The sequence below is a fragment of the Amblyomma maculatum genome, chromosome 8 (genome assembly GCF_055883805.1).
Source record: "Amblyomma maculatum isolate TAMU_Amacu chromosome 8, ASM5588380v1, whole genome shotgun sequence".
Classification (NCBI taxonomy): Eukaryota; Metazoa; Arthropoda; class Arachnida; order Ixodida; family Ixodidae; genus Amblyomma; species Amblyomma maculatum.
This window is the reverse complement of record NC_139351.1, coordinates 26,194,682-26,205,324: the sequence shown is the minus strand read 5'-3', so window position 1 is coordinate 26,205,324 and position 10,643 is coordinate 26,194,682. Positions and strand designations below refer to the sequence as shown.

The following is a 10,643-nucleotide window of genomic DNA, read 5'->3' as shown; positions in this document are numbered from 1 at the left end:
ATTTTTTTATTAACTACCAGCTCGAGCCTTCAGCGTCAGTGTCCGTGGTTTCTGAAAGAGTGCCAACTCGAGCCTGTCCTTTCATGTGGGAGGGTGACATTAGAATCAGCCTGCCATGACATTTGAATTCACGTTACACCAATGCCACGCAAGCACGTTCATTACAGGCCTGAAATTGGATACTGCGTAGAACGCCGGTGAAATTTGATGCCTTCAGCGGGTTGTGTTCGATACAACGCTTGGTCGCCCCAGCTAAAGCTGTCGCTCCACATTCGGTTCAGCAGCGTTGATCCCCTCTAATTCCTTAAATTTTAATAACACCAGGACTATGTCGAATCTGACCTCCACAGTTGCCTCTACGGTACTCCTCCGGTGAAGCGTTTTCTACAAATATTTTTCGTGGATTATATAGATTGGGATTGAAATATGGCTGTCTATACTACCTTAACTACAGGCTGAAATAAAAAAAGGCTGATTTGAGGAGGATTCAACATGAATCCAGAGTGCACAAGACGAGCACGGATGGGCGAGGAGAGGTGCAGACGGACAGTGCACCAGTCGCACATTATTGCTCATCCGTGTTTTTTAAAGTATTTGTATTTGTGTACGTATGCTCGAACTTATTCTAAGCGCGTTTGGCGTTGTCTTCAAATTACCGAATTAAATTGGTTCACAGGAAGGGAAAACCGTAGTATCTGTCAGGTTTCTATGGGCACCTGGACCAATTAAGCGGCCGTAAGGGATGGGAGAATTAGGTGGATGTGAAAGTGGGACGAGGGAAAGGGGAGTCAGTAGTGGATGGCTGCGAAGTAACTTCGACTACCTCGGGATCTTTAACGTGCACTGACACCGCACAGCACACGCACGGACGCCTTGCTTTTCGCCTCCATTGAAAGGCGGCCGCTGCGGCCGGGATTCGATCCCGCATCTTTGGGAACATATGCAGTAGCCGATGGAGGAGAAACACAAGTGCTGTGCGTGTAGAGCTCGGTGGGTCTACTTCCGAGCTGTGCAGTGGTGCTGATTTAGCATTAGTGGAGGCCCTTCCCATTGGTGTGGGTAGGGCAATAAACCTTACCATCAAGATAATATGAAACACTGGAGATCCATTACAAGCCGCACGAAGTGGCTCAGAGCCGGACCCCCTGGACTGTACACTTTTGACAAAGACTATACGTTAAAAGAATCCTCAGGTGGTCGCAAATTATCCTGGAGCCCTCTACTATACCGCGCATTTCCTTTCTTCTTTCACTGCTACCTTCCTTACGGCGCGGTTCAGGTCTGCCTCCAATTATATGTCGTTATAAATGTGCGTGTAGAGGTGTCCCCAGAGAAGTGAGCCAGCTGCACCTTTCCTAGCTTTCCTCAGGAACCAATAAAGGTATTTAACGCTTTAAAATTAAACCGTGTGGCAGTCTCTCAATGCATTCCAAACCGCGTCTTATAAATTTCAGCAGAATTAAACCCCGCCTGATTAATTTCATTTCTTTCAGCTCTCCTCTCCACTTATCGTGACTATATCGTGATATCAATTAGTGGTAGTGGTGTGGTTCGACCAGTCGACACGTTCATATGCATCTGTCTTTTCATTAGGCTTCAATTGCTCGAACTGCAACAACCCTTGAAAACCCACAAGAAGAGAGCTTGCTTCGTTTCATGACATACCCATAATGAATTCCCGCGTAAAGACGGCGCCAAGATATATAATAAATAAGCCGCGTTGTTTTCTCTCGTATATTTTTTTCCACAACCAGCCAAACTCTTGGTTATTACGTACCGTGTCTAAATAATCTGTTAAATTTCCACGCGCAGCGACGTCCTGTCTACATCAGTGTCGTCCTTGTCTTTATTTGCGCTATCTTTTCAAGTTAAGTAATCAACTTTGTGCAACCAACGAATGACATTTTAACTTCTTTTGGACAAAGTACGTTCTAAATCTTCTTAAATATAGCTATATCTTTCTTCACTAGATGGCAGGACAATCTGTAAACTCGTAATTTTTGACAGACCTGAATGGAAGTTATTGTTGCTCACTGGGCAAGTTCCGTTAGCTTCTTTGCTTTCGTAGTTCGTCTCGCGCTCCTTCGGCACGTTTCTTTACCACCACCTTTGGGCTTTGTTGCTTTGAATGGCAAGAGACCCTATTGTTTGTTTAGCTTTTCAAGCAGGAAATGGAAGATCCTTCGCCTAAGAGGAAACGCAAATCCTACCTCCTCGAGACCGAACCGTTTGTTGTCCCATGGTCAACACGCCGCTATCGATGCCTGAAGATGAACGATGGGATTGTAGCTGTACAAAATAGTGACCCCCCGGCTGCCCCTTCTACACAGGATATTGATAAAGAGCCCCTGCCAAGCTCATGTGATACTGAGCACCCGGCGAGCTCATGCGATGAAAAACCGGACCATGGAGGCGAGGTTGGCAGCGATGACGCAAATGGCGGAGCAGACGGAGCAGACCATCTCCAATCTTCCGATGTCAGCCAAGCGCTGAAAGTGGCGCTCGACGAGTACGGCACTGCCACCCTCCCCGGTTCCACTACGACAAAAGCCGCTGCGCTCGTGATGATCCTTGCTTTCGTTGTAGCGCACGGCCTTCCGTGGGACACAGTTCACGGGCTGTTGCAGCTTATAGACGCGTTGTTCGGGTGTCCTGGCAAATTGCTTCCGCGGAGCAAGTATTTGCTAAGGAAGCTGTGGAGTCCGCAGTTGAATAGCTCCGTTAGGCACCATTACTACTGTGATGACTGCTGCGCTCAAAGTGCGCGAAACGACGTGCATTGCGAGACATGCGATCAGGATCTTCGCATCTCACAGCTTAAAGAAAAGGGATGTTTCTTCAGTATACTGAATATAAAGCAGCAGCTTCTCCAAACTGTTAGCCGTTGCAAAGATGCCTTGTATCGCCAAATGGAGGAGATTGAAAGTGCACTCCAAAAAGATTCGGTGCGCGATATAACAAGTGCAGCACTATACAGAAAATTAAGACATCATTAAGATATCACGGCAAGACGTAACGGTAACTTTCAACACCGATGGGATCCCCCTTTTTAAATCATCCAAATCTTCAGTGTGGCCCATTCAATTGATTCTAAATGAGTTGCCTCCGAAACTACACCACCAAAATGTCCTGCTTGCAGGACTTTGGTTTGGTCCTCACCACCCGAACATGAATGTCTTCATAGATAGATTTGTAGAAGAAGTAGCAAAAATTGGAAAGATTGTGTGGGAGTACGGTGAACAACAAATTATCTCTGCAGTCCATGCCATCTGCTGCTGTGTTGATGCCCCAGCCCGTGCTGCGATTGCTAACCACACGCAATTCAATGGAAAATTTGGTTGTCCTTGGTGCCTCACTTGTGCGGAACAAGCTGAAGGTATGATTCTTGTTTGTAAAGAGAAATGACTGAGAATGTTTGTGCAATGCTATTTATGTTGTTGGTAGCTTCTCTCGACCTGCTTGCTGGCATGGTACATTCGTAACTTGGCAGGGACCATACCTAATTACATATAGATATTTTTTTAACATAAGTGCACTGTGTCGTTTCTACTGTGCTAGGAAACAGCATACGCTTAGAGACGAGGAAATGGCAGCTAGCTGTGTTTTTAATCATCTTAATTCCGCATATTAATTCTAGATGTTAAGCACCATATCTGAATAATGTCACCGGCGCATATATGGATCATTCTGTGAAGATTTTTGCTAGTTGTTGATTAAATGTGGATTAACTATAGCACAGGAGTATAAAGAAACTAGGATGGGACATTGGACAACTGCTGGCTAACTCTGCTGTGTACTACTAGGCTGTGTTTGCTACCGAGTAAAAAAGGAACAGCACTGTAATATTTCACATTGAAAAGCCTGTAATTGTACTGAAACATTGTGCTAAATTTGATCTTGATGTAATGTTTTTAGTGCTTAGGTTGTGTTTTCCATGTGTGACCCATTGTTCATATCTGAAATTGAGGGAAATCTTTAGTATTTTTTTTTAATTTAAAGGGGCAATAATGGAGCACTGGTTTGAAATCGGTAATCGAAAAGAAGTATTTTTTAGAAGCATTTCAAAATTTAGACTTTCTTTATCAGTCCAGAAAAAAAGATTAAAAGTTATATTAGCTTTTTTTATGAGTGGGTAAAATTTTGTGCCATGTTTCACATATATAGTAAAAGGGCAACATTGGAGTCCAAGAAAATGTTGGAAAAATCAGAACTTATTGGTAATTAATCATTCTTGGCTGTACACAGCCTTGATCAGCTTTAAAATGCAAACCACATGGTCATCTGCATACACAGCATGTCTGCTTTCACATGAGACCTGTCCTATCTTTGAAAACACCCCAGCTGAGAGGATGTTCTCTCAACATCTCTGTACATACATATACATTCTGGCAGTACTGCAGTTCTAACAAGTATGGACAGCAGAAGAGTTCTACTCTCTCTATTGTCTTCCACATGTTTTTACACTTGGATTTAAAGACATAGTGAATTCAGTATGAGGTCATAAAAATAATTTTCATTTGAATTTTTCATATATCTGTATGTTAAACTAATGATGTCTATTCACATCCTCATTTTTCAGGCGCACCACGCTACTAGGAGACAAGCAATTTAGTTGCAAGGACGCGAGAACGACATCTTGATGACGTCAAGCCTTCTGTAGACTTAAATATGCCTATAAATGGTGTGAAGGGACCATCACCCTTGCTCAATTTGAGGTTGTTTGACATTGTTTCAAGCCAAGCTGTAGATTATATGCATTGTGTTCTGCTTGGAGCATCGAGGCAAATTACTGACTTCTGGCCGAAGTCTGCAAACTGCAGCGAGCTTTTCTACATGGGTATGTACACACATTTCCTTGTCCACTAATATTTTTTGCTAACATTATTTATTACCTAAAAGCATAAAGGGAGTTGACGAAGAAAAACAAAAGGTTAAATAAATGAGCCAATTGACTAAAGTCTAAGAGGGAGTGGTGGTGGGGCCCCTGAGTTCAGGCAAATTTATGAGGATGAGTTGTTCGGCAGCAGGCTCGCTGCAGCCAGGTGGCGGATTCTTGTTGACTTCAGTGCTGGACAAACTCACGGCAAGTGGAGTGGAGTGACTCAGTGGTTTTAGAGTGGCAGACGGGACACCATTGGCAGGGATATAAGTACTGAAATTGAGCCCACGCCTCAGTGAGGGCAACCCCGACCCGGATTCACCGAAGCACAACCTCCTCTGCATGGGTAAGACTGGGAGGAGGGCCACCGCACACTGAGGTACGAGAGCATGTGTGCTGTGCCAGAGGTGTTCCTTTTTTGTGAGAAGGACAGTAGCATTATCCATGCTGAGGAACTGAGGCATTGATGAGAATAGATGGATTGCAGAATCTGCAGAACTTCTACTACATCAGCTCATGATCTGTGCCTGCTGCAATCAGTCCTATTTTTTCTGCTGGCAAAAGTAATAAATGATATCACTCTGCAGCATTTGTAACCATGTTAACAGAAAGGGCAGCATGCTTCCTGTGCGCAAACATGGCAGCAAAAGCAGTTGTGTTGGTGATCAGAAAATTGATATATCTTGCTTGCTCAGTAACGGAGCCTATAATTCCAGCTTGCAGTGTGGCATTGTAAGCAATAACACATTTTCTGTGTGGTGCAGTATGCTCATAGGAGACTTCTGGTGTATCATTGCTGCACTGATAGAACAGTAGAGAAGCGTGTGGTACACAAGTGTTTGGACTAGAAATGTATAATATACTTGATCATTTGGAAGATGTTTTAAAAGTCGCCTGATGGTCTAACCCAGAAACCAAGAGCTATATGAGCGGGGCTTTAAAATATATTATTATTTTTTTATTGAGACAAGCTTCTGACATGTTTTATTTGTATTTTCCAATTTTTTGAAGAGTGGTAGGCTCTGAAAAGAGGATTTTTTTAGTATTTTAGTGCATAGCATAAGTTTGATTGTTAGGGATGAGCTGGCTATTGTCAGGTTGGAAACTACCTTTTGCTCCTTTCCTTTGGTTTATGCAGTGTGAACAAAAAAAAAACGAATAAAAAGAAGGGTTGGCAACATCAAGTATCTATACTGTCAGGTTTTGTGTCCTGACTAGTCTGTATTTCTTAAGCGTGTTGCAACTTTGTAAGGTTGTGTAGCAAGCAGTTCAAATGATGGTACTACAAAAGCAGAGCATGTAGTACTTATCACCGTTATGTGAGTACAGCTTCTCATTGCTAGTGCCTTTCAAGCCTTGGTATAGAGCATAAGGGCTGATTTTGCAGTCAGCCATGCTGAATGCCTTTATGTTGCAGGCTCTCCGTCCACTACAGCCTCCTTGGACCAGCGGCTACTTAGTATTCGACCACCACACTCTTTCACCCGGCTGCCGAGGTCTCTTGTCGACAGATGTTTCTGGAAGGCAGCTGAATGGAAAAATTGGCTCCTTTTTTATATGCTGCCAACATCATATGGGATTCTTCCTCTGCGCTACTGGAAGCATGCAGCCTTGCTGGTAGAAGCCGTCTTCAATCTTTTGCTGACAGAAGTTACATCAGCACATCTCAGACGTGCAGGTATGTACAACATGGCTTGTTTATTTTTATCTCTTATGATCACATTGGAGTAATAATGGGGGGAGTTGTTAAGCATGGTTGACACAATAATGTAGAGAAGCTATGAGAAGTTAAAATTAAGTCTTTTTCACTAGTGCTCATTAGTTGATACACAGTAGGGCAAACTGTCACCTTGATATTCAGGAGAGAGGCATCCATTGAGATCTTTTAGCTCAGCTGTTGATATCATTTTTTATGTTCTGAATATTAAGTTAAGTTTAGGCCCACAGATATCGCAATGTTTTGAAAATATATAGCGGTACATTCATGCTTGTGTGCAAGAAAGCTGGTGAAACACAACCGCTTGTGAAGGACAATGTTGAGGCACCTGCTGGAAAAGAATTGGCATGATATTGCCACCTGGTGTTCCCGAGATTTTTAGGTGGTGCCTGGGAGAAAAAGACGCTGAAGTCTGCTCGCGCGCTCTGTGCGGAACGCTGGCTGCTGGTACAGCTTCTCCCTGTCTTTTTAGGCACGTCTAGCCCTATTGTCCATGGCAATATATAGATTGAAAGGTCTTTTCATTGGTTTCTCCCTAATTGTGGTCTATAATAAAGTTTACATTTCAAAAACGTTGAGCACTTCAGGACTATATGGGGATTTGCATGTGCATGCATTATCTTTTGTTTCCTTTATTATTTTATTTGACTTTGTTTCTATGCAGTGCATGCACTGTCACTGGCTTCAGCATCACTTTGTTGCACCTGAATACACCTATAGGTTCATTTATTGTTGCTATATGCAGACTATCCCGTACTATCTTGCCAAAATTGATTTTACATTGTTGGCTGCATCCAGCTCAGTGTTCTTGTTCTACACTGGAAGCATCAAATTTACAAAGGTGAGTGGAAAAAAAGCAGCTGCATAGTGGTCAACAGCAAAAAGCTGTGGCTATAAAGGCCATCCTTAAATGACAGGTTTTGTCAGTCTTGTACATCAGCTTGCCGCTGGCTGCTTAAAATACTTGCTGTTGCTGATTTAATGGTGGTGATTTGATTGTAATAGTGCAGGCTGTTCATAAAAAAAAATCAGTAAGGCTTATTGTTTGTTCAGTACAAGGTGGGGCAAAAGAGTCACTTCCCTACGCAGTTTACCTCGAGGCAGATGAGACACTCCCTGATTTAAGGAACTGCTGCACCATTTCCAAAGGCAATTTTGTGAGGAAATGAGATATCTAGTGCCCACTGGATGTTCTCAAAGAGCATGGTCTTTCCTTTTTTACTGGCTTGATGTCTAAATAGATGTGGTACACTCTGAACATTACAAGCTGGAGGTTACTAGTATGAGAGATGGTCCTATATAGATCAACTATATGTTTTTGTTATTCAGAGCAACTGCTACAAACCTTCGCATCTAGGGCTACAGGACTGTATGGACCACGTTTCATGACGTTTAATATTCATCAGCTGTTGCACCTTGTGACAAGCGTCAGGAACCTGGGACCATTGTGGGCCAATTCAACTTTCCCTTTTGAGTCTGGTAATGGGAAGCTGGTGAAGATGGTGAAAGCAGCAAAAGGGGCTCCATTGCAAATTTTGGAAAGGGTAGTAGCCGAAAGGGAATTAGAACTTACTCTAAGCTTCCTGTCATTGCCTTTTCACGTAAAGAGTTTTTGTGAAGACTTATTGTTAGGCAGGAAAACTAGAAAGGCAACCAGGGTGGAAGAGGTGCACCTGTTTGGAGCACCAGTTAGTCCATGCTTGTTGCCACAAGAGGCAGAAGCAGTCAATAATAATTTGGTGGATGGGGATGGTGACAGCATTAGCGAATATTACAGGATGAGTTTTAAAGGAACAATAATCCACAGTCGTAACTACAAGAAGGCAAAGAAAAGTGATAGCTCTGCCATTTTTACATCTGATGGCACATATTTTGTGGTCCGTCGTATACTGGTTGCTTCTGGTGCAGATGCTGAGACACCTAGCAGAGTAGAGTACTACTAGTGTGTCAGAGGCTGTCTCCCTGAAGATTTTGATGGAGCTAGTAGCTTTCCACTGCATATTAAACGGTGCTTTTTCTCACCACTCACTACCTGTGCAATTCTCAAACCAGCTAGTATTTCAATGCCCTGTTTGCTCATTGATTTTGCTGATGAGGGCACAAACTACATTTGTACGCTGCTGAATCTTATCGAGCGGGACTAAATACAGTTTTCATCAGACCTACATCAGAAGAGAATATGTTTGGTTGTGTTTGTTCGGCGCTCAGAAAGCATAGCACAGTAACAACAGAGGATGAGGCAAGGGCAGGACAAGGACTTGTGCTGTCCTTGCCTCTCCTCTGTTGTTACTGTGCTGTATGCTTTCTGTGTGAGCCCAATTTTGTCTCCTGCAAAACTAAAGCTTCTGCCAGTGATTTTCATTTGATCCTATCCTGTGTCATCTGCTGCCACCCAATTAGCGCAAACAATTCCTAATCTTATCCTACCTACTAAGCTTACCTTTCTTTGGAATTTTTTCTTTGCACTACGTGCCCTGCCCATGCTTTTCTTACTTTTGGTTTCATTTAAAATATCCTCAACTCTTATTTGTTTCATAGCCCGTTCTGCTTTCTGATGTCTTAGCATTTCACTCAACATTTTTCCTTCTACAACTTGCTGCAAAGTCCTCACTGTTTTAGTACTGGCAAGACACAGCTATTACAGGTTCCTCTAGAGGGTTCTTAGTAAGCTCGTATGCCTGGCAAATATGCTCCATTTTGATTCTTCTGGCTCTGCCCCCCTAACCCCACCTCCTTGTTCGGATCAGTGGTCATATTTTGTGCCATAGTTGGATATATTCATTTTCCAATGTGAGCTGCTCACTAGCTTTTGTATATTGATTGCTGCCAGGCTTTGAAGATTACGTCATTTTTTTTCATTCTAGTGCCATTACATGTTCTGCTTCGGGCATTATTCGGGCTGATGTTCACCAACGAACACTTGTGTCCGAGTCTGAAAAACTGCTATTGCATGTAAGAAAACTCATCACTGGTGGTTTGTGTGAACACATAATGGCAAAATCCTGGCACATCTGTTGATGGCATAGTAATTCACATTCTGTGTATGCTTTTGTAAATCTAAGCAAGTGAAATCCCACTAAGATCTAATCTCAACAGTTTGTTAGACCTCCAGCTGTAAAATAGTCTGTTATTTATTTTAACACCTGTTCTGCAGCATAAACATTTTGATTTGTTCTTTTACTTCATATGTTTTTGTTTTGACATGACGTTAAGGTGACTGAAACTTCGTGCAATGCATTCAACTATGAATGTGGTTGACTGGTTATGATGTTTCTTTGAGTGATCAAACCAGTATATGCATGGCTTTGGTACTTTTGGCATGTACTTTTACGATAGTTGGTCAAGTGACAAAGTGCCCCAATTTACCCTCACCAACCAGTGATTATGAATAACTTTGTGTACAGCAAGAGAATTCTTTTTTGACTGTCAGATATCAACCTCCTTCAGGTGATACTTTTCGTTTTGGATAACTCATTTGAATATGCATCGTTTGAACAGTTGCAACTGGTTCTTGATGAAGATTTTAACATTATTGAAATGACAAATGACTGACAATGACTGAAAAAGAAATGACAAATTGCAGTTTTCAAAATTTGATAAAAAAAAAACACCAGCGTGCCACTAGAACTACATCTGCTCTGGATGTAACTATTACTCATGGTAACACACTAGAAACCGTAGCCAGCCTGAGTGATCACAGCCAGTCTTAGTGATCACTGTCTGTTTTTCATGGATTAATCAGACCAATGCCTTCTCTATTTTCAATGCCAGGCACATTGTTCGCTTTGCAGTGCAAGTGTTTGTATGCTTTAGCCCAACTAGTTGGTGATGTGCATGCTTAGCTCCTTCAATTACCGGTCTCTGAGGCTGCTTGCTGCCAAGCTTGAATCTGCTGACGGCTGTTTCAGTTTGTCCACTTTGGCACTGTTCAAGTGGTACTCACAGATGTTGAGTAGACATGAAGCCTAGATGAGGAAATATGAGAGGAGGATGGGATAGTGGTTTGGACTATCAATTGTCAGTATCTGGCTTGCATTGTAAAATAGA

General features: G+C 42.6%; 1 pseudogene; it reads left to right on the top strand.

The window, feature by feature from the left end:
• Positions 1–2,171: 2,171 nt before the first annotated feature.
• Positions 2,172–8,740, top strand: LOC146180781 (uncharacterized; annotated as a pseudogene).
• The last annotated feature ends 1,903 nt before the right edge of the window (positions 8,741–10,643 follow it).